Source organism: Canis aureus, chromosome 38 (assembly GCF_053574225.1).
Source record: "Canis aureus isolate CA01 chromosome 38, VMU_Caureus_v.1.0, whole genome shotgun sequence".
Classification (NCBI taxonomy): Eukaryota; Metazoa; Chordata; class Mammalia; order Carnivora; family Canidae; genus Canis; species Canis aureus.
In genome coordinates, this window is record NC_135648.1 from 16,110,692 (window position 1) to 16,136,894 (window position 26,203).

Genomic DNA, 26,203 nt, shown 5'->3' on the forward strand with positions numbered 1-26,203 from the left:
CCCACGTCGGGCTCCCGGTGCATGGAGCCTGCTTCTCCCTCTGCCTGTGTCTCTGCCTCTCTCTCTTTCTGTGACTATCATAAATAAATAAAAATTTAAAAAAAAAACAGATTCCTATGGCAGAATTTATTAGTTGTCACCAGCATTATTTTTTAAATTCATTTTTTTTTTAAGATTTTATTTATTTATTCATGAGAGACACAGAGAGCAAGAGAGGCAGAGACACAGGCAGAGGGAGAAGCAGGCTCTGTGCAGGGAACCTGATGCAGGATTCCATCCTGGAACTCCGGGATCACACCCTGGGCCAAAGGTAGGTGCCAAACCGTTGAGCCACCCAGGTATCCGGTATTTTAATTCTTTATAAAAGTAGAACTGTAGGTATGTAGCCAAACCAAACAAATGTTCATCAACCTGATACAAAGGAAGCCAGTAAAAACTGACACTGAGCTTTTGTAGTGAAGAAAGACAGGCTATTAATAGGTGTGGTGCCACCCAGGAGAATGGGGAGCTAATGCTCTGTCAGTACATTCCCAGACTCCTTGTAAGAAATGGGCATATCACAAAAATTTCCAAATCATTTCACCTTAGATGATTGATTACCTTAGTTGTTTAGGGGCCTCTGTTTTCTTGCCTCACTCTAGCTGGCTTGGTCTCTAGACTTTCTGCACAAATGTCATCCTTGAAATTTTTTTTAAACCTCTTTTCTGTGTTAGCTCCTCTATTAGATTCCATGTCTTCATCCTTGCTTTATTCACTGATGACCTACATTTTGATATAGCATCTGGATCTATATTCATTTTTTTTTCTTTCCAATTTTTTTCTTCCCAGAGCCTATTTCCTTAACCGTTCAGGACAAGTTAGTAAAGTATTCATAAAGTTACGCAAGGTTTAGAACTGTTTTATTATAGAAGAGTCCTATCTAAATCTAAACTATAGTAATTTGATTGTATTCCTCCAATACAGGAGAATGACAACATAATCGTATCAGGAAATAGTGAATACTTGGAATTAAAAAAAATCAATCTTATGATTAGAGATCTTTACTGTTGTGCAAGAGGTTATATTTGTCCAAATTTAAGAAAAAGATGTGGTTAAGTATGAACTGTTAATCCATAGAAGTACAGGATGTGTCAATAATTCAAAAGATTAAATCCAGACTAATCAATCATATTCACAGAAATATATACTTAGTGTTCTAATGCTAATCAACTAAATGAGATTATTGCTTCTGTAGGACAAGGCCCATTCAGCAGCACTAAAAATCTCAAAGAATGAGCAATTATAAATAAGAAATAGAACATAAAATATGTAACTGCAGTGCAGCATATTATTCCCTATGAGATAATAACAGAGAATCTTATGTAGTAATATAAACTCTCTCACTTTTCTCACTCAATGACATAAAAGGCAGTTATTGCCAGCTTCATGCCTTTTTGACCTAAAAAATTCCAAATCTATACAGGATTCATTTATCATAAAAATCCAGGTGTGTCTCTGAATAACAAGGGAGATGTTAGGTAGCTGTATGCATTCACATGTGTTCTTGATGCCCTTAAAACTTTGGCACTAATTCTTTGCTTATATAATAGGAAACTGAAGCAAAGGCAACTTGAATTTTTCCATTAATTTTCTACCTTAAACTCTAACAGTGTACTAACACTTTATAATTGGGTTTATTTTCTTTAAAATATCCCACAAATTGTTTATACAATTGTGAATGAAGCCAATGATTTTTGACAAAGTCTTTGACTCTATCATATTTAACTTGACTAGCCATTATTAACACACAAATTCTGTTGATTAGAAATACAATAAAAACTGGATATATTAACATGGCCATTTAATTTACATATCTATTGTAATTTTTTTCTTTTTACCGTTCACACAAATGACCCATTTCCAGAACATAAATTCAAAATCTTAAGTGTATTTAAAAATCCCTAGACACAGGAAGCAGAGGCAAGGGTTGAAATTTCAAACTAGTTGTAAACTTTAGTTATTTTATTTATTAAAGACAGTTTCCTCCATCGTAAAACAGGGATTATCATAACACCCCCCCAATAATGTGCATTTGAGATTTAACAATACTTCTTACTATAATAAGGACTCTTATAAATGTTACGGTTATTCCATACTATCTAATTCTTTATCAATGTGAATTTAGGTATCACAATGACAAACAATTTACAGGAGTCCATATATCAATTTTAGGCAGAGTTAATTTGTTTTCCTTGTACAGACATGAGCTAGATTTCACATTAAAGCATTATTTGTTTTTTGTCTATAAATTCTATTTATTCTTGAGAGACACAGAGATGGAGGGGGCGGGGGCAGAGACACAGGCAGAGAGAGAAGCAGGCTACATGCAGGGATCCTGGGTCTCTAGGATCAGGCCCCGGGCTGGAGGTAGCAATAAACCACTGAGCCACCTGCTGCCCTAAAGCATTATTTGTACCAGACTGTGTGATATTTATTAATTTGGTCATTTTTCCTGAAAATAGCAATATATTTCTTTATAACAGTACAAATTATATATTGTTTTGCTTGATTTTCCTTGACACATTTAATCTTAATTTCCTAATTGAAAGTAAAATCTTTTTGTGAAATATGAAAATTTGGGGGATATTTGAATAAACAAGGCATAGCAAACTCATCTGACTCATTACTACTTGACGTGACCAGCTGAGCATTTGTTTTGAATAAAGATCAGTTAGTCTTTCTATCTCTTACTATTGGCAAGAGGTTTTATGTATCACTACTCATTTCCCAATCTAACACAAATTTATGTGATTCTCATATCTATCTTTAAAAATGAAAATAATAAATTTGGGTATTTACACAAATAAAACAAAAACACTAATTTAAAAAAGGAATATCATACACCCCTATGTTTATTGCAGCATTACTTATAATAGGTAAGATGTAGAAGCAACCCAAGTGTCCATCAATAGATTAATAAAGAAGATATGGTATATGTATATAATGGAATATTACTCAACTCTAAAGAAGAATGAGATCCTTCTATTTGTGACAATATGGATGAACCTAGAGGTCACTATGCTAAGTGAAATAAGTCAGACAAAGAAAGACTCACACCACATGATCTCACTTGTTATGCAATGCAAAAGACAAAACAATCAAACAACAGCCTTTTAAATACAGAGAACAAACTTTTTTGTTGTTGTTTTTTGTTTTGTTTTTAAAAAGAATTGCTTATTTACTGAACCTGGGGCAGATTAGATACACAACCAATTTTAAAAGTACATCTTTTAATTTTGAAGTGTTTTCACACACACTAAAAAACAAACAAACAAACAAACAAAAAAATTGGCATAGCAACAGTTGTCTTAAGGTAAAATACAGTCACCTTAAATAGTTGCAAGTATTTTCACCTAAGGTTGAAAAATTGTTTATCCTGAACATGAAAACCTGTAACAAATTTAAATTAATTATATAAAACTCATTACTTGTAGTTTTCCCCTTGCAAAGATCCAAAAACGGTGGATGCTAGAGGGGAAGGCAGTGGGAGGAGAGATGAAAAAGATAAAGGGGAGTAAGAGGCCCCCAAAATGAGGATAATAATAGATCCTTAATTGATACTTTAGAACGTTGTTCAAAAAATCATGTAAGTGAATACACAGAAAGTGTTTTGAAAACATTAGAAAAAAATTAAGGAAACCTTTAAGACCTATAAAAATGCAAGATTATTCACACCATGGCCTTAGGTCAGGCAACTCTCAGTCCACAAATTATCTGTACAAGTTATATGAAATTTTATTTTTCTAAAGCACATTTCATTTCTATTTAGAAATTACATTCTGGGGGATCCCTGGGTAGCGCAGCGGTTTAATGGCTGCCTTCAGCCCAGGGCATGATCCTCGAGTCCCAGGATCGAGTCCCATGTCAGGTTCCCTGCATGAAGCCTGCTTCTCCCTCTGCCTATGTCTTTGCCTCTCTCTCTCTCTCTCTCTCTCTCGAATAAATAAATAAAATATTTTAAAAAAGAAAAAAGAAATTACATTCTGGTGGCATGGTTGAGCTTGAGCTCATTCAGTTCATGGTTTTTCATCAATGACTGTGAATTTGAGTCCAAGTTACTAACCAAGGCAGGTTACTGCGGAGACAACTATTTATCTGCTTGCTACCTTTCAGGTTGAATGTCTCCTGATTTTTCAGTGGGATCATTTTTCTAATTCTGTCTAATGTCTTGATATTGGGATTTCAGGAAATTGTCTTCAGCCTTGATAGCATAGACTTACCAAGAAGGTATTCCATCTCTGGAGTCCTACTGATCCTCAGCCCTTAGCCACACTGGAAGGATGGGAAATAAGATCTAATTAGGGCGAAAGTGAATATCAAGTGATATGTCAAAATTAACACTTCTCACACTAAGATCAATGATAAAGATGGAAGAAATAATTCTAGAATTACCGTTATTTATGAATAATAAAATATCTAACATATATTCAAATCTAGAAAATTATTGTTATTTATTTTTTCTCTGAATGTTGATCTGTTTTGAGAACATGATGAATAAATTAAAGGAGTGATATAACACTCTAGAAATGTAGACATGTTTTAAATACTGTTTTAGGGTTTCCGTGGATTTGTTTTAAATAATTCACCTTTTCCTTTAAGTTTTCTATGATCCCATAGCTATGGATAAATTCTTGTTCTCTTTGCCTAGAATATACTTAGTTTTCAGAGCTTTATTATATCCTACTATACAACAGTTATTTACAAAACTATTGTGTCTCACAATCTATACAATATAGGAAGAATAGGATTTTGCCATGTTCATGTTGCTATTTCCAGCTATCAAGTTATAAACTTCATGTAAGCTCAGTATATAGATATTTAATTAATTTTGATTGAAATATGTCAAATAATAAAAGTTAAAACAACAATGCTGAAATTTGCCTTTTTTATTATAAAATCAAAATATGATAGTTATAGAGACATTTGTACTAGGACTTGCCCTTTCAATTCTGCCAGATTTATTATTATTATTATTTACTTAGTTATTTTGATCTGTAAAATTTTAAAAATTACACACTTATACATAAAGCTTTTGAAAATATCTTGAGACTTCCAGTTTTAGTTGTGACATGTAAAGCACTTAGAAGTTATTATTCCTATCCTTCAACCAGAAAAAGCTGACCAAAATTAAAAAACAGTAACTTATCCTGGATCCACAAAGAACAGAGGTAGTAGAGACAACTGCCCCCAAAAATCTGAAAAGACAGGCAAATAAGATAGAATCAAGGTAAGATCTGCTTACCTGGAGCAGTAGAAACTGGATCAATTAAATGATAGGAAGAGTTAAACAGTTTTGAACTGCGGGAGGCTAATGTGGATTAACATGAGAGCAAGAAATTCCTGGATACTTTCATGGGTTTTACCTACTATACTTCACCAATTTCTCAGAGCAAAGAGCAAAGAAAGATCCCCTTTTGTCTTTGGCATGATAAGGGAAAGTGTAATAATTATGAAACACCTTAAAGCATTCTCTATATCAAAGGTTTAAGAAGAAAAAAAAAAAAAAAACCTAAGAAACATTTTTGAAGATCACAACCAATTGGAATGGTTCCACAAAAAAAAAGAAAACAAAAAACTGAAGTTTAATATAAGATTATGGAATCCTCTCCATCTACAACTTACTACTACACCAGCAAACTATTACAAGATTACAAGTCAGGCTAAATGGCAAAAAACAAAACAAAACAAAAAACCCCCACCACAAACGAAAGAGATAAAACAATGATCAGAACCAGACTCAAATATGACAGAGATTTCAGATATACCATAGAATTAAATGATTATAATTGATATACTAAGGATTCTGATGGAAAACAGGCAATATGCAAGACTAATGGATAATGTAGAGCAAAGAGATGGGAAGCTTAAGAAAGGATGAAAGGAAGTGCTAAAATAAAAAAAACATTATAACAGATATGAAGAATGCCCCTAATACCACGAATGTAAACACAAAACAAAATTGTTAGAAGAAAACGAGAAAAAATCTAGATAGGTTTGGATTTGGAGATAAATTTTAAAATACATCTCTTAAATCAAGATCCATGAAAAAATGGATAAATTTTCCTTTACTAAATTAAAAAAAAAAAAAAACTACTCTGCAAATGACATTATTAAAATGATAAGAAGAGGGCGCCTGGGTGGCTCAGTGGTTGAGTGTCTGCCTTTGGCTCAGGCCATGATCCAGGAGTCCTGGGATGGAGTCCCATATCAGGCTCCTCACAGGGAGCCTGCTTCTCCCTCTGCTTATGTCTCTGCCTGTCTCTCTGTGTCTCATGAATAGTAATAAATAAAATCTTTAAAAATAAAGTAATAAATTAATAAAATAAGAAAAAAATTGCAGAGAAAGTATTTTCAAAACATGTATCTGATAAAATAACCAAAATATACCCAGAATTCTTAGAATTTAGCAATTAAAAATAAATAAACCAGTGAGAAAACAGGCAAAATATTTCAATAGACACCTCACTAGAGAATATAAACAGGAAAAAAAAAACCCAAACATATAAAGTGATATTTAGTATCATTTGTCCTTAGGGGATTGTAAATGAAGACAATAATGAAATTCTTATACCTACCTATTAGAATAGCTTACAACAAAATAAAAAGACACTGACAGCAAGGCTGCAGAGCAACAGAAAGTCTTTTATTGCTTGTGGAACTGCAAGCTTGTACAGTCACTTTGGACAACAGTTTGGCAGTTTCTTACAAAACTCAGTATCTTCTTGTCATAGGATCCAGGATTTATGCTTCTAGGTATCTACACAACTAATTTGAAAAATTATGTCCATGCAAAACATACATGTGAATGTTGATAGCAGCTTTAATGATAATCACCAAAAACTGGAAGTAATCAAAATAGCCTTCAATAGGTTAATGGATAAATAAACTGTGGTACATCCCATAAAATGAAATGCTATTCTGCAATAAAAAACAATGAGCCTCAAGCCAAAAAAAAAAAAAAAATTGATGAATCTTAAACGCACACTACTAAGTAAAGAAACCAGTCTACAAATGCTAAATTGTATAATTTCAATTGTATGACATTCAGGAATAGGCAAAAACATCAGTGGTTGCCAGAGGCCTGGGGGGGGGGGGGGGGGCGGAAATATGGTTGAATAGGTAAGCACAGGGAATATTTTGATGTTCTGAAATTATTATTTATGATACTGTAATAATGGAAACAAACAAGACACTATGCATTTGTCAAAACCCATAGCATATTACAGCACAAAGACTGAAACTTGATGTATGCAAATTTTAAAAAGTCATTTAGGAAGTTGGAGATCCCAGGAGGAACTGTAGAGTGTGACAAGATAGTCTAAGTGTATTATAAATACATGAAAGTGCTGACCTAAATAATTTTAGAAATGAGTGTAGTCTGCAGTATTTAAGGTAAAAACCAACTATGCATAAGTATTAAAGTCTGCTTGATAGAGTTGTTTTCCATGGGAGTGTGGGTTCACAATTCTGATGCTGCTTGACATTTACACTGGAATTGAACAAGGAAGTAAATAAATGGCAAATGATGGTAGCCAGATTTTTACTTGTGAGTGAGAATTTATAGTTAAACAAGGGAAAGTACTAACATAATCCAGTTATTAGTGCTCTCTTAGTAATAATAGATTAGAGCTGGAGACAACAGAATAAACTCACATTAAATTTAGTATATATTCAAATGGTTCCATAGAAATATTTATAGATATGTGTATATACATGGGTTATTAAACACACATATAGTTCCTGGCTTGGACAGCTAAGATGGTTTAGATATAAGAATACATCAGTAGCATTGAAAACACTAGTACCTGGTTCTTGATTTGTAAGGCTATTTTCCAATAAAATAAACCAGGACTCCACAGAAGAAATGGCTGATTCTAGGACTGGAGCTAGAAATAAACAAGATGAGATCAGAGGACTTGCTAGTGCCAGAATGTAAGAAAATAAATGTATTGATGAGAGTATGTCAAAGGGAGACAGGAGTCAACTGAAAGAGTACTCAAAGGCCAATGCTGGAACAATTTGAGCAAAGAAAAAATTAACGTAGTGCTAAGTTGAAACCCAAAGTATGAAATAAAAATCTATGATCTGTACTGATATTGAGTAAAAAATATAAATGGGGAAAGAGATACAAATATCTTCTACAGAGGAATTCTTAAAAAATTATGTAGAAATTCCATCCTCCAGGAGCTGGGACATAATTCCCCAATGCCTACATGTGAGCTGTGTATAGTCTGGGAAGGGGAAAAAATGTTAACCCTACAATAGAGAGACCTGACCAACTGTACCTCCATTAGGTGATCAAAGTCAGCATCAACAATAATAACAAGAAATCACGAATATGTCTACAAAATACCTGTCCCATACTCTTCAAAATTGTCAAACTCATAAAAAATGAGGAAAATCTGAGGCACTGTCACAACGAAGAAGAACCTAAAGAGACATGATGACTAAATTTAATATAACATCTTGGCTGGGAGCCTGGAACAGGAAAAGGACATTAGGTTAAAACTAAGGAGAGAAAATTAAAGGAATCTGAATAATGTATGGAACTTAGTTAAAAATAATGTATCAATGATGTTTCATTAATTATATCAAATATACCATACTAATGTAAGGTGTTAATAAATAGGAGACTGGATGTAGTATATACAACAACTCTTACTATGTTCAGTTTTGCTATAATTCTAAAATTGTTCTAAAATCTTTAAAATATTTTCTGTTTTTAAAAAAGAATTGATTATCCTCTGGAAGCAAAAGAAAAAAATTCTGCTGATAGCATATGCCATATTTTATAATGCTGCTTGAGCAAACCAAAGATGTTTTTGATCATGATCGTTCCATTTAGTGCTTGCAAGAATATTGTTAAGAAAAAGTTCTAATGGATAAGGTAAGATCGTAGCAATGAAGAATAAATGATAAACATTTATTCTGGCTTCTTCTAAACTTCATTGTTCCAATTATGCCACAATAACACAAAAGATTATTTGGATCTCCATATAATTTATGCACACTTTTTTGAAGATAATTATTTTGATACACAATGAGGTGAAATATGAGCACATAGCGTTAGATAGATTATTCTTTCCACTAACAGAGATTGTTAGTGTTAGCATTGTTGCCAGAGTTTCCATTAATTTGGGGTTATTAGTCTATTTTTGGCTATAATACAGTTTTCTCTCAATTCTCTGCTTTTTTTCTTACATAGAATACATTTGTTGAACTGTGTGGTTTCTATCATTTCACATAAACACCAAGCCATGCTTGGTATAACAAGTCTTTAAAATTATAACAAGAAAACATATATCTCTATCGCAACATATCTCATTCGATTATTCTTTAGATAATTAAAAGTGGTTATTTATTTATTTATTTTTTTGCTAAGACAGTAGATCTTAAAAGTTCTCATTACAAGAAAATGATTGTAACTATGTGTGGTGATGAATGTTAACTAAATGTATGGTGATAATCATTTTATAATATTTATGTATATCAAATCTTGCTGTATGTCTAAAAATAATACAATATTTATTATATGTTATATTTATATTAAAAAATTCTCAATTAAAAAAAACTTGACAGAGTGTTGATTTGTAACTTTCCTGGGAGCTTCCCTTGTGTAATCCAAAACTGATCCCTGTACTCAGAGAGGAGAGAGAGATAGCAGAAAAATGCAGTCCATTCCAGGTTGGTAAGTGGCAGTTTCAATAAGTAAAGGGAACTTACATATCAGGCTTGTTTGAGGCAGCAGCAAAATGAATGGATTCACAAATTAGCCCACCAAAGCTCAAGTTTATAAACAGGCATTTACTGGGCTTTGTCATATATGCTGTGCAAGTGCTCTCAACATCACATCATTTTCTCAAGGTTGTTTCCAGGGACCGGTAAAGAGTAAGGAGCTTCCTAGTGCCAGGGTCCAGCTCCTAGGTCAACTGGTGGTCATGGCTTTTCAATGACATGCTCCAACAAACAGCAAAGGGGGAATAAAGTATTTGCATCTTACATCAAAATAAAAGGCAATTCTTTCTAAAATATAAAGAGCTCCCATAAAAACATAAGAAACTTAATAGAAAAAATGGCAAATGTTCACATAAAAAGAATTATTTTTTCTTTTTGTCATCACTGGGACATCATTTTCATCTATACAGTTAACAAATATTTAAAAACTTATATTACCTGTATTGGGTAGAGTATGAGGAAATAAGCACTCTCTACGTTGATGGTAGGAGTATAAGTTGATATAACCTCAGTGTACGGCAATTTGGCCAAGTCTATCAAAAATACAGATGCGTGTACTTTTTAGCTAGAAACTTCACTTTCAAAGCTTTTTCTATAGATATAAGTACACATGTTAAAATGCTTACATACAATAATATTCTCAAAAAATAATATTCTCTTGAGCATTATTTTAATAGATAAAGTTTTTAAAAAATCTGTATCAATATAAGACTGGTTAAATAAAATAGTATACTGGCATAGTACACAAGAATGAAAAAAAATGAGGTTTATATACTCAATCTGTAAACTGAAATGGGCAGTATATCAGTTTAAAAACTTAGGGACAGAACAAGTTAGCTATCACCTGTATTAGGTATATATTTCTACGTACCACCCCAAAACATAATGCAACATTTAGTAAGACGAAAAGTGGTTGCAGAATTTTCTGAATGATACATTTTTATCTGAAATTGGTACATTAGTGTTTGTATGTATATGTATGTATTTGCATTGGATGGATAAGTGATGGAAAATGCTTAGATGCAGAAAAAGTTATATTCCACTATAGGAATACATTGGATTGCATTTTTACGCTTTCATTATAAATACTAAATGAATTTTTAAAAATAAATTGAAAAGTTCCTTAGCCTCAGAATTATTACTGTGGCCAAGTTAGGTTTTGAAATAGATCATGCCTATTTTTGTGTGGCAAGAACCACATTGTCTTTGCTCCCAAAATCCAAAAATTATATTTGAAGTTTTAATGACTTTATAACCACATTCTGGTTTCTGTTGAATGTCTAATGAGATTATATATATATATATAGAATTAGCCTGCTCTCAATAATTATTATACATTATTTTGATTATATTTATTACTGTATTTTGATTATATTTATTACTGTATTATATTTATTACTTTGATTATATTTATTTCTGTATTACTGTTTTCTTTTATTATATTTATTACTGTATATTATATCTATTACTGTATTTATTACTGTATCCTTCATAATGCTTAACCATTTAAGAATAAGTGAATAGCAGTTTAATAAAGATTCAGATTTTTGGTTTCTGTCATGTTTGAAATTTTGGTAGCAAATTGGAATCAGGGTGACTAGTAGTAATTCAAGCAATTAACAGGCTATTTTATTCCTGGAAACAAAAATGGCCTTATCACAATGCTAATTAAAGCTAACTATGCATAAAAGCCATGATTTTGTCCCAAATACCAAAAGATACATAAAATGACCCACCTTGGGCTTCTTTTCTCATGCACACCAGGCTTTTCCTCTTAGAGTCTTTGCACAGTGTTATTCTTTTTCCTTACTACACTCCTGCCAACTTATTTTCTGGTGAACTTCTCTGAATTCTGGGCTTATTTATCAATTACTATAATAATGCCACGTTAAAACCTAGTGCTTTATTCGTGAGTCTATAGTGCACCATGAGATTACAATGGCGTAGTCTGGGTCCAGCTGCTCTTGGCTGGGCTCACTCAAACATTTGCAGGAAGTTGGTTATTTGACATCGGCTGGCTGCTGTACCTAGCTGGGATGACTCAACATGTGCTCCCATTCCTCCAACCATCTGCTTTCAGCATGCTCTGTGGTGATAAGAATGGTGCAAAAGAGATGTGAAAATACAAAATGCTTTTCCAGTCTCCAGCTTGGTCAAAGAAATCCACCTACCATGGCCACAATTAGTGTGGGAAGATACTGTCAAATCATATAGATATCAGGAGGCATGAAAAAATGGGGTTTTTCATGCAATGCATCTACCACAATATCCATATCTCTTTTTAAGCAGGAAAAAACTACATTTTGAATCCTTTCAGATGGGAGTAAAACTGAAGAATTATGAAAAAAAATAGTAGAAAAAAATTGGTCCCTCTTTTTTTTTTCAAAGATTTTATTTATTCATTCATGAGAGATACACACACACACACAGAGAGAGAGAGAGAGAGAGAGAGAGAGGCAGAGACACAGACAGAGGAAGAAGCAGGCTTCATTCAGGGAGCCTGACGTGGAACTCAATCCTGGTGTCCAGGGTCACACCCTGGGCTGAAGGCGTCGCTAAACCACTCTGCTATCCAGGCTGCCCGAATTGGCCCCTCTTAATTACAGTGGTCTTGCAAAGTTCTCGGCTTTGGTGAGAAATTTTACTTGCTGATTTCCTTACTTAATTTGATTTTTTTTTTTAATCAAAAGAATTAGATGAGCTACTGTTATCAGAGTCTAGTTTGAATGTTTTGGTCATCTATTCCTATATAACACAGTATCCCAAAATTTAGTGGATTAATACAAGAACTATTTCATTTGTTCCCTAGGCTATGAATCAGAAACTTTGATAGGACATCTCAGAGCAGCTTATCTTTGCTCCATGAGTTGTCTGCTGGGGCTGAAATACCCAAGATTATCTCTTGCTTCACATGTGCTAACACCTCAGCTAAGTTTGCTTCAGTGTTGAGGAAGAGCTAGAATGTCTCACCTGGGACTGTATGATCCATTCCCAAGATAAATCACTCATATGGCCATCAAGATGGCTCTGGCAATTAGCTAGAAGCTCAACATTGACTTTCAACTGAGAAAAGTATGTTTCTTGTTGTCAGTTGGGGTCCTCCATTCTCCTGCGCATGATGGTCTTAGGGCTTCTCACAGCATGAGGGAATCAGTGTATTTGTACTTCTTAGTTGGTTGCTTACATCCGGAGGTAAAAAAGCAGAACCTGCTAGGGTTCCTTATGGCTAGACCCAGAAATGGCACAACATCACTTACTTAAAACAGATCAGATGGACGTTTGGGAGAGAGGGGCAGTGGAAGAACTAAGAACAAGTGAATATCAGCAGGCATTATTCATTAGGGCCGCCAATACAATCTTTTACAATAGATCACTCTCTGTCCTCTGCTAATTTATGAGCTAACATATGCAAAATACATTCAACCACCCACCAAAGGCACTTCAAACCTTTTCTTGTCACAGCATCAAACTCAAGTTTGAAGTTCCAGATCATGTTACATAACTCATATTCAGGTAGAGATCAGACCTCCAAGTGTGATTCCTCTCAATCTGAATATCCTTGAACTAAATAGACAAGTTGCTTTTTCCCCGTATATTCCCATATTCCCCATATATTCCCATTTCCCATATATCCTCTTATTGCCCTATATCCCAATTTTCCCATATATTCCCCATAAAGTAAAAATTGCATAATTTCAATAAATATTTTCATTCATAATGAAGTACAGTTAATGAGATGTACATAGCACCCATTTGTTTATAATCTTTCTTAAATATAGCCCAGGATATGTAACCAGTTCTTAATTAGATCCCAATTTTACTCCTGGGAAAGGTTCTACGTGATTTTGTATCATATGTCTATACCATTTATATGGTCTGTATGTCCTCTGTGATTCTTGAATCTTCCTTCTGAGTCACACTTTAAAAAAATGACATGCTTGTAGCTGAGTAGTTTCTCAGCCTGTTTTCTGTCTGTAGGAAATTGGAGGCCTAGAAACCTATTTCCATTTTTCAATTTCTTTAATTCTTTTTTCCAAACTAATATATTTTTCTTTATAAATATGGGCATTTTATATGTATTAAGTTTTAATATTCTCCAGCAGACACAGCACAAATACACATACACATGTGAACACAGGCATACAGCACATCTCTCAAACAGGTAGTCTCCCCTCTACCTTGTGCTGCACACCAGGATCCTTAAAATTGTTATAGGTTTTATGCCCTTGTTGAGAGGATCTTGACAAAAGGTCTTATATAGGAATTTAGTTGTGAAGATGGTAGTTTCCTGACTTTTCATCTTTGCACTAAGACCGTTTCTTATTTTGAGAACCTTAGCTGGCTCAAGAAACCAGAACTGAAGAACAATTTTGTTTTCCAATACCAAGTCTTGGTTTAGAAATATTTTCCTTAGATTCTGCTTGAAAATGATCAGTTTCTCATTAGTTCATTTCTTTTCAGCTTTACCTAATTACATATAGATAAAATAAAGCATATACAAACAAAAACAAAAAAAGTACTTGGCACTGGTACTTTTAATATCTGCATTGAAATTATCTTAGCCAAATATACAAGGTCACAAGTTAATTAAAAATATTTTTTATCTTCAGGGTGCCTGGGTGGCTCAGTAGGTTATGGATCCGAATCTTGGTTTTGGCTTAGTTCGTGATCTCCTATGTCCTGGGATTGAGCCCTGCATGAGATTCCACGCTCAGTGGGGAGTTTGCTTAAAGAATCTTTCCCTCTGCCCCTCCTTCCATGTATTCTCTCTCACTATCTCTCGGTATCTCTAAAATAAATCAATAAATCTTTTTTAAAAGATTTTATTTTATTATTTTTTAAAGATTTTATTTATTTATTTATGAGATACAGAGAAAGAGAAGCAGAGACACAGGCAGAGGGAGAACGAGTCTCCCTGCAGGGAGACAGATGGGATCCTGGGACCCTGGGATCACGCCCTGAGCTAATGGTAGACACTCAACCACTGAGCCACCCAGGCGTCCCTTAAGATTTTATTTATTTATTCATGAGAGACACAGAGAGAGGCAGAAACATAGGCAGAGAGAGAAGCAGATGTGGGACTTGATCTCAGGACCCTGGGATCATGCCCTTATTTGGAGACAGACGCTCAACCAGTGAGCCACCCAGGTGCCCCAATAAATAAATCTTTTTAAAAAATATATTTCTTATTTTTCAAGTCACCACAGTGATACTCTTGGCAATTGTTCTGCCAATAAAAACATAAGTTTCATTTTCTCCTGTTTCCAATAGCAATTTCCTCACTGCCCTTTTATGCACCCGTAATAGTCTCCTCAAGGTTTTTCTGCCTGACACCACTGATGCAAGTCAATACTACTTGTTTTAGATTTTTGTTATGGGAACACCCAAATTCTAGGTATTAATTTTTAACTAATTTATATATGTTGTCTTAGAGTGTTCAAACTGCTGTGACAAAATGACATAGACTGGATGATTTGTAAACAACAGAAATTTATTTCTTACAGTTCTAGGGGCTAGAAGTCTGAGTTCAGAATTTCAGCATGGTCAGGTACTGGTAAAGTCCCTTTACTGGGTTGCAGACTGCCAATTTCTCATTATGTCCTCACCTGATGGAAGGGGGTGAGGGATCACTGAACCTTTTGTTATAAAGGCACTAATCTTATCCTAACCCCAAAGGTCCCACCTCCTAATACCATGTCTTTGGGGTTATGAATTTTAAGGGGACACATAGAAGTTGTTATAGTCTGAATAGAGTCTCCCCCTCCCTGCCCCCGCCAATGCATATGATGAAGCCTTAACCACCCAGTGTGACTGTATTTGGTGATAGGGCCTCTAAAGAGTTAACTAGGGTTAAATAAAGCCATAAGGGTGGGGCTCTACTCTAATATGACTAATGTCATTATAAGAAGAGGAAAAAGACCAGGGATGCAAGGGCACAGTGAGACGATAGCTATCTGCAAGCTAAGGAGAGAGGTCTCTGGAGAAATCAAATCTAGCTATGCCCTGAAACTGGATGTTCAGCCCCCAGAATTATGAGAAATAAATGTCTACTCTTAGTCCATGGTACTCTGCTAAAGGCAGCCTTAGGAAGCTAATATATATGTATAAGAAACTACCCAAAGTTTAGTAGTTTCAAACAACAGTTATGTTATTTGCTCATGATTCTTTGATTAGGCATTTGGATAAGGCATTGTAAAAATAAATCCTTTCTGCATCACATGACATCAGTCCAAGATGGTTGCTTTATTCACATACCTGGTGTACCAGCTAGGATGGTTTGACTGGGCGCTGGAAAATAACCATTTTCAAGATAGCAGAATCATGAGGCTGGCAGTCTAGTAATACCAGGTATGGGTTGAGGGTTTATCCAGGACTCTCAGTCAGGGACTAAGGTTTGCTCTGGCCCATGGGAGCCTTAGTTATCTTTCATGTGGTCTCTTTATATAGCTATTTCAGCTTTCTGAGTCTCCGGTACAGCATGAGGGTCTCAGACCTCTTGATTTACATGGCTAATAGCTAACTGACAAATTAACACAATGTCTTAAAATTTTCTCCCTGAACTGACACAGCACCACTCTCTTTCACACCCTTTTGGTTAAAACAGATCATAGAGCTGGCCCAGAATGAAATAAGAGAAACATGTGTAATTGGGAAGTATCAGTGGGCAGCAATCAAGTCAAATACTGAGAATTTTCCATTTAAAGCAAGTCTGAATTTTTGCCAATAAATGCAGTTTGGAAAAGTAGTAGGACAAGATGGAGGACATTTTTACAAAAAAAAAAAAATCTGTAAAATTTCGAGATAGAAATGAATGTAGCATGTTTGACAAAGTTCTAATGTTTGGTAAATCACAGTGGCACCAGATAAAAGAAAACCTGGCCAATTAATAATCCCAAGGGACAAGCCAACTCTTCCCAAATATATTTTTCACATAGAGATTAAAACAATCAGGATTTTTTTTAGTATTACTTACTATCATAAGAAAATAGGGAATCTCTTGACCTTTAATTTAATCTACTTACATTCAGAAATTTTATTATACACTTCTACTGATACTTTACATTGTTTTATAGAGTAAAAAATTCTGAGAATAATAATTTTGAATCTACTTGTATGCCTAGTGATTCTCTAGCCTGGTCTTACCAATGAAAGTTTCTGTGAAGGTAGCAATGTCTATAAATTTATGTTCTCCAACATCTTAGCTACTAGCCATATTTGACTATTAAACAGTTGAAATAAGGTTAGTATGAATGAGTAACTGCAGTCTTAATTTAACTCAAGATTAATTAATCTATGTTTTTAAATAACAAAATGTGGCTAGTGGCTATTTAAACCAAGAAACCAAGGTCACAGTGTAGTTTCCTTAGACATATTTCATCAACAGACTGGAGGAGCTAGACGTTAGCCATGCAGCCTAACTTCAGGTGAGAACTAGGTGCTGATCATACAAAATGTGTCAAATGGTAAAGATAATGAATATGACTTATATTCGTTTCCAGGGCTGCCATAACAAAATACCATATACTGGGTCACTTAAACAACAGAAATGTATTTTCCCACAGTTCTAGAGGCTACAAGTGTGAATAAGGTGTTAGCTGGGCTGTTTTTTTCTGTGGTCTCTCTCCTTGGCTAGTAGGTATATGTCTTCCTAATGTCTTCAAGTGGTCTTCCCTCAGGATGTGTCTGTGTCCTAATCAATTCATCTGATAAAGACATCAGTCTATCAGATTAGGACCCACACCAATGACTACATTTTATCTTAGTTACCTCTTTCAAGCCTCTATATCTTAGTGCAATTACATTCTGAGCTACCATGTAGGACTTCAACATATGAATTTTAGACAGTTCAAGCCATAACACAACCTGTATCAGGTAGCTATTGCTGTATAGGAAGATAACACAAAGCAGCAATATCTTACTATTGGGCAAGTATCTGAATTTTAATCTAGAATGAGCTTAGCCTGAAAGTTCACTCTCAGGTTGCAAAAGCTGGGGTCAGTTTGGTTCCAGATTTCTATCATCCTCTTCCTGGGACAATGATATTAGATAAGAAATGCTATTCTGGTTATAGAATAGATATAGGAAGACAAATCTCCAAAAGCCAGAGACACAATGACACACAGCCCAAAGACAAGGGAATGAGAAGTACATCCTACCACTAAGGAGAATGTAAAATGCTACCAGTTCAGAGTAGGGTAAAGAATTGAGACCACTAAAAAAATCTAACACAAAAACTTTTGTTTTTGTGTAAGGTATGCGTGATCAAAGTCAAAAAAGCTAATCCCATCATAAAATGCAAAGATAACATGGGATGTGGAAAGAAAGGCAAAATCCATGCGTCATGCAGGAAATGAGCATGAAGTGAAATTAAGCCAACTCTAGGATAATTTCTGTGAAAATATTCATATAGCAGAGATGCATACTGGACGTTCATAATGTCAGAGAAGGATTAGTGCAATTAAAGGTCTTGGATTTGGGAAGAATGGAACAGCACTTGGTTTGGAACTATCTGTGGATTCCAGTTATGTTTTATCGATGACAAATAAAGAATAATTCAATATTATTTTGTAATACAGCTTTTTAGGATCACATCTCTTTTAGAGTGTTTTACAAAATTAAAAATGCACGGGACATTTTTATTTTATATTGAGGAAAAGTAGCTACAGTTGAGGTATTTTGGAGTCATGCATATCCCTAATCTTTATGAATTAGGTGGCATAGTGTATTTGCATAAAACTATATTTATGATGGTTCCTTATGCCTGTGTTTGTTTTCCATTAATTATGTAAGATCTCTTAAAACTGCCTAAATCCCAATGTGCTGCAGGCCGTGTTCCAAAATTTTATTTTATGCATAAAATGCACAAAGGAGAGCCTAATCCTGAGGGAAGTATTTAATTCAGTGAATCAGAGAAAACCATTTCTCCAAGTCTTCTCAGTCTTTTCTGTTGCCGAAATCTCATTATCGTTGTCTCAAAATTCAGTGTTAATTACACTTTATTAGTATACACACATTTATTAGCATTTTTTCAGAGACTAAAATAAATTTAGAGGCAAGGTGGGCTAATTTTTTTAAAACATTTTTTCTTTACATGACATTTTTTTTCTTTCCATAATAAAAAATATGGGTAGTGTTCTAAAATGCCTTCATGTCACTCCTCTTTTTGTAAGCAATGCTTTAGATTTACTCACAACTATACTACAGATAAAATTATTTTGGATGTGTTTTAAAACTTGATATGGATGTTGTTATGGGTTAAATTGTGTCCCTCCCAGTTTCATGTGTTGAAGTCCTATGCCCTAGTCCCTCAGAATGTGACTGAAATTAAGAGATAGGGCTTTTTAAAGAGGTAATTAACGTTAAGTGAGAACATTAGGTGGGCCCTAATCCAATATGATTGGTATCTTTATAAAAAGAGGAAATGTGGACACACGCATATGAGTGTGTACAGAGGAAAGATCATGTGAGAAAGAAGACAGCCATCTACAAACTGAGAAGAGGACTCAGAATGAAACCTGCTGCAACCCTGATGTTCGACTGCTAGCCTTTTAACTATCTAAAAATAAATTTCTGTGGTTTGTCTCACCTAGACTGTGGTACTTTGTTATGAAGCCCTAGCAAATTAATAAATATGGTAATATCAATAATACAATAGGGAGAGAAGGAAATGTCCCCAGTAACCATCTATTCATCCATTCTAGAATAAGCCCAAGAAAACCCAGAAGTACAAACCTATGTTATAGATAAATCAAAGTTAATACCACATATAAATTTCCTAGTTAAGAGAAACTGTCTTAAATGGCCATGCTCTGTAGAAAGGCATCCTAATCTGTTGTCAGCACCCAGTGAATAAATTAGGCAGTGAGATTTCCACACAAACAAGGATGGTACTAAATATTTCAGTTTTTCTCTGGACAATTTGAATTTATAAATGAAAGTAATTATCTATCAGTTGATAGGGACATTTTGAACTGAAAAGATGCTTGGAAATATTCCATAAGATGGCAGTAACAGGAGGGACTATACATACAAAAGATAGCTATGAATAATTAAACATTAAGCTAACTGAAGCCATAAAACAAAAAAAGACTACCTAGAATGGAGGTATTTAGTGACTGCAAAAGAAGTGGAAACAAAGAAAAATAGAAAGGGCAGGGGTGGAGGTGGGGTCTGGGACATCATAATTAAAGTGGATAAAAAAATATCCTGTTGTTAAAGGCACAGCAAAATCCTTTAGTGACTTGAGGCTTAGTCTCTATAGCTATGGTGAATTTTTCCCATACATGAACTGTTGCAGTTGTTCAGTCAATTAGTGATGATTCCAGACTATGCATGAAGGTTTGGACATCTTTATTTCTTTTAACAAACGCCCATTGTTTGAAGGAGCCTCAATGGATAAGACACAGAGTTCATATAATTATGCCAAAGGATCTGCTTTCTTTCTTTTTTTTTTTTTTTTTTTTTTTTTAGGATCTGCTTTCATTAGAAGGCATGAGGTCTCTATCTCCATTTAGGAAAGGATCATGAAAGCAATAAAATAATCTTACAAAATGCATTATACCAAGTACTAACAAAAAAATATATCAACATCTCACTGTGATATCACTATTATTGCTTGTACTTTTTTTTTAAACTACCTGCACTTTAAAAGTGAGTTTCCCTTTGGATAATATGGACATTTTCACAATATTGTCTTCTAATCCATGAACATATGATGTTTTTCCATTTATTTGTCTCTTTAAATTTCTTTCATCAATGCTTTGTAGTTTTCAGCATACAAATCACCCTCAGTTAAGATTATTCCTAGATATTTTATTCTTATTGATGCAATTATAAGGGGGATTGATTTTGAAATTTATTTCTTGGATATTTTATTGTTAGTGTATAGAAAGGCTACTGATTTCTATATGTTGATTTTTGTATTCTGCAACATTGCTGAATTTGTTTATTCTAACAGGTATTTTGTCATTGTTTTATTCTATTTATTTTATTTTTTAGTGGAATCCTTAAGGTTTTCCACATGTAAGATCATGCTCACTGCAAACAGAGACAATTTTGCTTCTTTTCTGATTTGGATATTTTTTAAATTTTTCTTTGTTTTCTAATTGCTTTGACTAGGACTTCTAGTTCTATATTACATAACAGTGGTGAGAGGGGGAGGATATTTATATTGATCTTAAAGGAATAGCTGCTTTTCACTTCTGAAGTTATGATGTTAGCTGTGAGCTTTTTACATAATGTCCATATTACAATCTATAAATTCAAAGTCATCTATAGGGGCATGTGGGTGGATGGCTTAGTCAGTTAAGTCTCTGCCTTTGGCTTAGGTCATGATCCTCGAGTCCTGGGATTGAGCCCCACATTGGGCTCCCTGTTTAACAGGGAGCCTGCTTCTCCCTCTCCCTTTGTCCCTCCCTCTGCTCCTTCTCTCTCTCTCTCTTGCTCACTCTCTCTCAAATAAGTAAATAAAACCTTCAAAGCAATCTATAGACACAATGAAATCCCTATTAAAATTCCAATGCAATGTTTACAGAAATAAAAAAATCCCAAAATTCATATGGAACAAAACATCCTGAATAGCTAAAATAATGTCCAAGTAGAGGCATTATATTTCCTGATTTCAAAATATATTACAAAGCCACAGCTACTAAAACAATATATACTGATATAAAAGCAGACATGTAAACAATTAGAACAGCATAGAAAGCCCAGAAATAAACTCACATATACACAGTAAACTGGATCTTCAAGAATAACAATAGTACACAATAGAGAAAGGAAAGTCTCAAAATGGATTAACAATTTGAACCTAAGACCTAAAAATGTAAAACTTCTAGAAGAAAATCTCAGGGGAAAGGTCTTCACTATGATTATTCAGATATGGCATCAAAAACACAAGCAGCAGGAGCAAAAATAAACAAGTGAGAGTGCATCAACTAGCAAACTTCTGCAAAGGAAACATCAACACAGTGAAAATGCAACCTAGGAATAAGAAAAAATAGTTGTAAACCATATCTGACAAGGGATTCATAACCAAAATGTATAAGAAAATCCTATAATTCAATAGCAGAAAACACAAATAACCTGGTTTAAAAATGGGTCAATAATTTGAATAGACATCTCTCCAAAGAAGACATACAAATAGCCAACAGATATTTGAGAAGGTGCCCAACATCATTAATCATCAGAGAAATGAAGATCATGACATGTCACCTCATACTTGTTAGAATGTTTATTATCAAAAAGACAAAAATAACAAGTAAGAATATAGAGAAATTGGAACTCATGCAGACTGTTGGTTGGAATGTAAAATGGTGCAGAAGCTATGGAAAATAGTATGAAACTTCCTCAAAAAATTAAATATAGAACCACCAAAAAATAAAGATAAAAATAGAACTACCATATGATCTAGCAATCTTGTTTCAGGGTATACACCTGAAAGAATTAAAATCAAGATCTTGGATACCTGCATTCTCATGTTCACTGCAGCATTAGTCACAATTGCCAAGGATGTAGAAACAACCTAAATGTCTATTGATGGATGAATGGATAACGAAAATGTGGTATATAGGTATATACGTACAATGGAATACTGCTCACAATTAAAAAAAAAAAAAGGAAAGGAAATCCAGCCACATGGGACATGCTTGAAGAAAATCCAGGGTATTATTATGCTAAGGGAAATAATCCAGTCATAGGAGAAAAAATGCTGAATGATTTCACTTATATGAAGTATGTAAAAATAGCCAAACTAGTAGAAATAGAGTAGAATGGGGTGCCAGAGATTGGGGTGATGAGGAAATACAGAGCTGCTATTCAACAGATGTAAAAATTCAGTTATACAAAGGACAAAAATCTGGATAATAGTGGCGATAGGTGTACAATGACATGAATGTACTTAATGACAATAAACTGTACACTTTAAAAAGGTTGAGATAGTATATTTTATATTATGCATATTAATCATTTTTAATCATTTCTGTAAGGTTAAAGAAACTTCCCAAGCTTACAGTACTATCAAATGCAAGCGTGTGAATGCAAGTCCAGTTTCTCTGCTTCTAATTAGTAGGGTCCTATCAAATCTATTTAATTATTATATAGACCCCGTGGTAAAGAATGTGTATATTATGAAACTGTGAAAGGTGCTTTGTTACTTGGAATGATGCTTTCTTATCTATGATTATAATTTAATTTGAAGGAATTGGATGTAAACTTACTTTAAGGAAATTCGAAGCAAATTCGGATATAGCAGCATTTACCAACAGGCAGAGTCCTCTCATTATCTATTTATGGTCATTTTTCTTTTCAGTGTAAATAATGCATAGATGTTAAGGATCATCACCTACCTATAGTCTGTGACTTCAGATGAAAGGACATAGTTGTTACTTTGATCTTAACAGAAGACAGAAATGTCATGCTGTTCAGCATCCAAGTCCTCATTGGCTAAAATGTCACCTCATCTATGGGAGCAATCTATTTATTGCCTCTATAATCTGCAGATTATATGGAACCTAAAATTGTCCTTGAACTGATGAAATTAAATTCTTACTTAGAAATACGTCATATAAATTTATGATACCAATAATTATCTCTTTTTAATATTCATCATGAGTACCTGAAGCACTTAAAGGAAGAATAATTTCTTTAAAAGCATACACCATTTTCAGGTTTTTAATTCCATTTTATAAATGTTGGCAATTTGACACAAAGCTTATTTTTTCCTAGAGGGAGACTGGAAAGTATATGTTTGTGTATCTCACTTAGAGTATATAGATAAACCCAATTAGCATTGAATTAAGCTGCCATATCAACATTACCCATGTATGTGTTTGCAATTTAATTGCACAAACTAAAAGATTCATTTATCAAATTTGCTATGCAATATATACAAAGGTGAGGGATTGAAAATATCAATCCCAGAAATCATGGGTCCATCCACATGGAAACTGCCTTGATTCAACAAATTTTTCTACTAGCAATGTCCCCATAATCTCATGTGAATTGTATTTAGCAACATAATACCAGCAACATTTTAAATATTATTCAATAATATTTAAAGTATTTTGGACATAATTTGAACATATGATTTACAGAGAGAGGTTTAGATATAATAATACATTATTCTTCAGTAATTCACTAGGTGAACAAGGTTTGTACAAATGAATTTAGTACTTAGTGATGGGGTTTTTCTGAAATATAAAAGTATATATATAACAGACATTCTCTACTATTTCTACCAGTTATTTCTCCTTCTTTGGCATCAGAACTCTGACTTTGCTCAGTTCATAGCTCCAGGTATGAATCATGATTTTTAAGCCAATCAAGACACTGTCACCTGTTTTTTTTTTAATAAAAATAATATTTTAAAAATATTACCCTAATGCTGTAGTCAATGGTTATTTTTAATCTGCATAATCTTTTGTCATTTAAGCAATATTATACTAAAGTACAACTTTCTTTTTTTCCCCTGGACATTTCCTAATTACTTTCGCAACAAATATTTTCCAATGATGGTTAATTTTATGAGTCAACTTGACTGGACTAAAGGATGCCCAGATACTTGATAAAACATTATTTCTGGGTATGTTTGTGTGAGGGTGTTTCTGGAAGATATCAGCATTTGATTTGATAGACTGAGCAAAGAAGATCACCATCACCAATATGAGTGGGCATCATCCAGTCCCTTGTAGGTCCAAGTAAAACAGAAGGGCCAATCCTCTCTCTCTCTCTCTCTCTCTCTCTCTTCCTCTCTCTCTCTCTTTCTCTCTCTCCTTGAACTAGAATGTCTATTTTCTTCTGTCCCAGGATGTTGGAGCTCCTGGTTCTTGGACTCTTAGACTCTGAGATTATACCAGCAGCATCCCGTCACACACACAAGCACACACACAGCTGGCTTTCAGGCCTTTGGCCTTTGCCTGGGAGATACACCATCATCTCCCTTGATTGTCAAATGCCTCAGACTTGTACTGAAAATTACGACTGGCATTTCTGGTTCTCCAATTTGCAAATGACAGATTTTGGGACTTGTGCCCTCCATAACTGTATGAACTAATTCCTATAATAAACTCTTCTATATATGAAGATACATCTAAGATATATATAATAAATATATAATACATAAAATTATAAATAATCAATAAAGGAATTATAATATATATCTATAATACAGTTATATATGTATATCCTATATATATATATAGATATATCCTATAGATCCTACAGATACATAGATATATCCAGATTCTCTTGAGAATCCTAATAAAATCTCATTATACAGTTAAGCTTAATATGTTTTGAATTACCAAGTCTCATTTAACTTTTCCTAAGGATTTTATCACATTTTAATGGGATTACATTTTTAATTGCTTTTTTATAAAATGGATGATGTTCTTAGTAGCTGAAATCTACGTTGGATAGGATAATCCAGATTAAAAAACAAAAACAAAAGTTTCTAAAATACCTTTTCTTATGTAGCTATGATATCCAATAAAATATCCACTTATAATATTAATTAGTTTCAAAGCAATTTGCTGAGGACTTATTTTAGGCTGTCCCGAGTAGATGGCCAGAATTTGAATTTATACCTATGACCATGGATTCTCCTACTAAATTGCAGAAGAAGGTAAATGAGGAGGCAATTAATGGAAAAAATTTATGTAACTAGAATTGCTTTCAAGTATCTACCTGGATTCCTTTCCAGAAAATAAAATTAAGCCACCTAAGAGCCTCAAATGTTTGTGTGGTGTGTATTTGTGCGTGTGTGTGTGTGTGTTGGTTTTTCTTGGTCCTTTTATTTATTTTTTTAAAATTATTTATTTATTTATTCATAGAGACACAGAGAGAGAGAGAGAGGCAGAGACACAGGCAGAGGGAGAAGCAGGCTCCATGCAGGGAGCCCGATGTGGGACTCGATCCAGGGTCTCCAGGATCACCCCTAGGCTGCAGGCGGCGCTAAACTGCTGCGCCACCGGGGCTGCCCCTGGTCCTTTTAATTCAAGTTTGAAAAATGATTTTTTTTCCCCTGGCCAAACATGCAATTTTGTCCCTTTTCCATATCCCAGGGGAAAAAAAAAAGTTAACTATATTATTATTTTTTTCTGTGATAAGAGCCTTTTATTGTAGTATTTGGAAAAATTGTGACTCTGAGAATTCCCCTATAAAATCGTTCATCATATTATCTTCCCCTCCAGCAACTAACTTTGGAAATTTGATGTCTAATAATGGCATAGATATATCACAGTTTGTGGAATGGAAGCTGGGTCATTTGTTTTAGACTCTTAAAGAAAAATTAATTATTCAAGAATTAAAGATAATCTAATTGAAAATATTATGTAAAGAGATTTGAAATGTTATTCTTTTTAAACTACATACAAGACATAAACCATATTTCCATTTTACAATGTATAAGTGAGCACAAATCCTATACCAT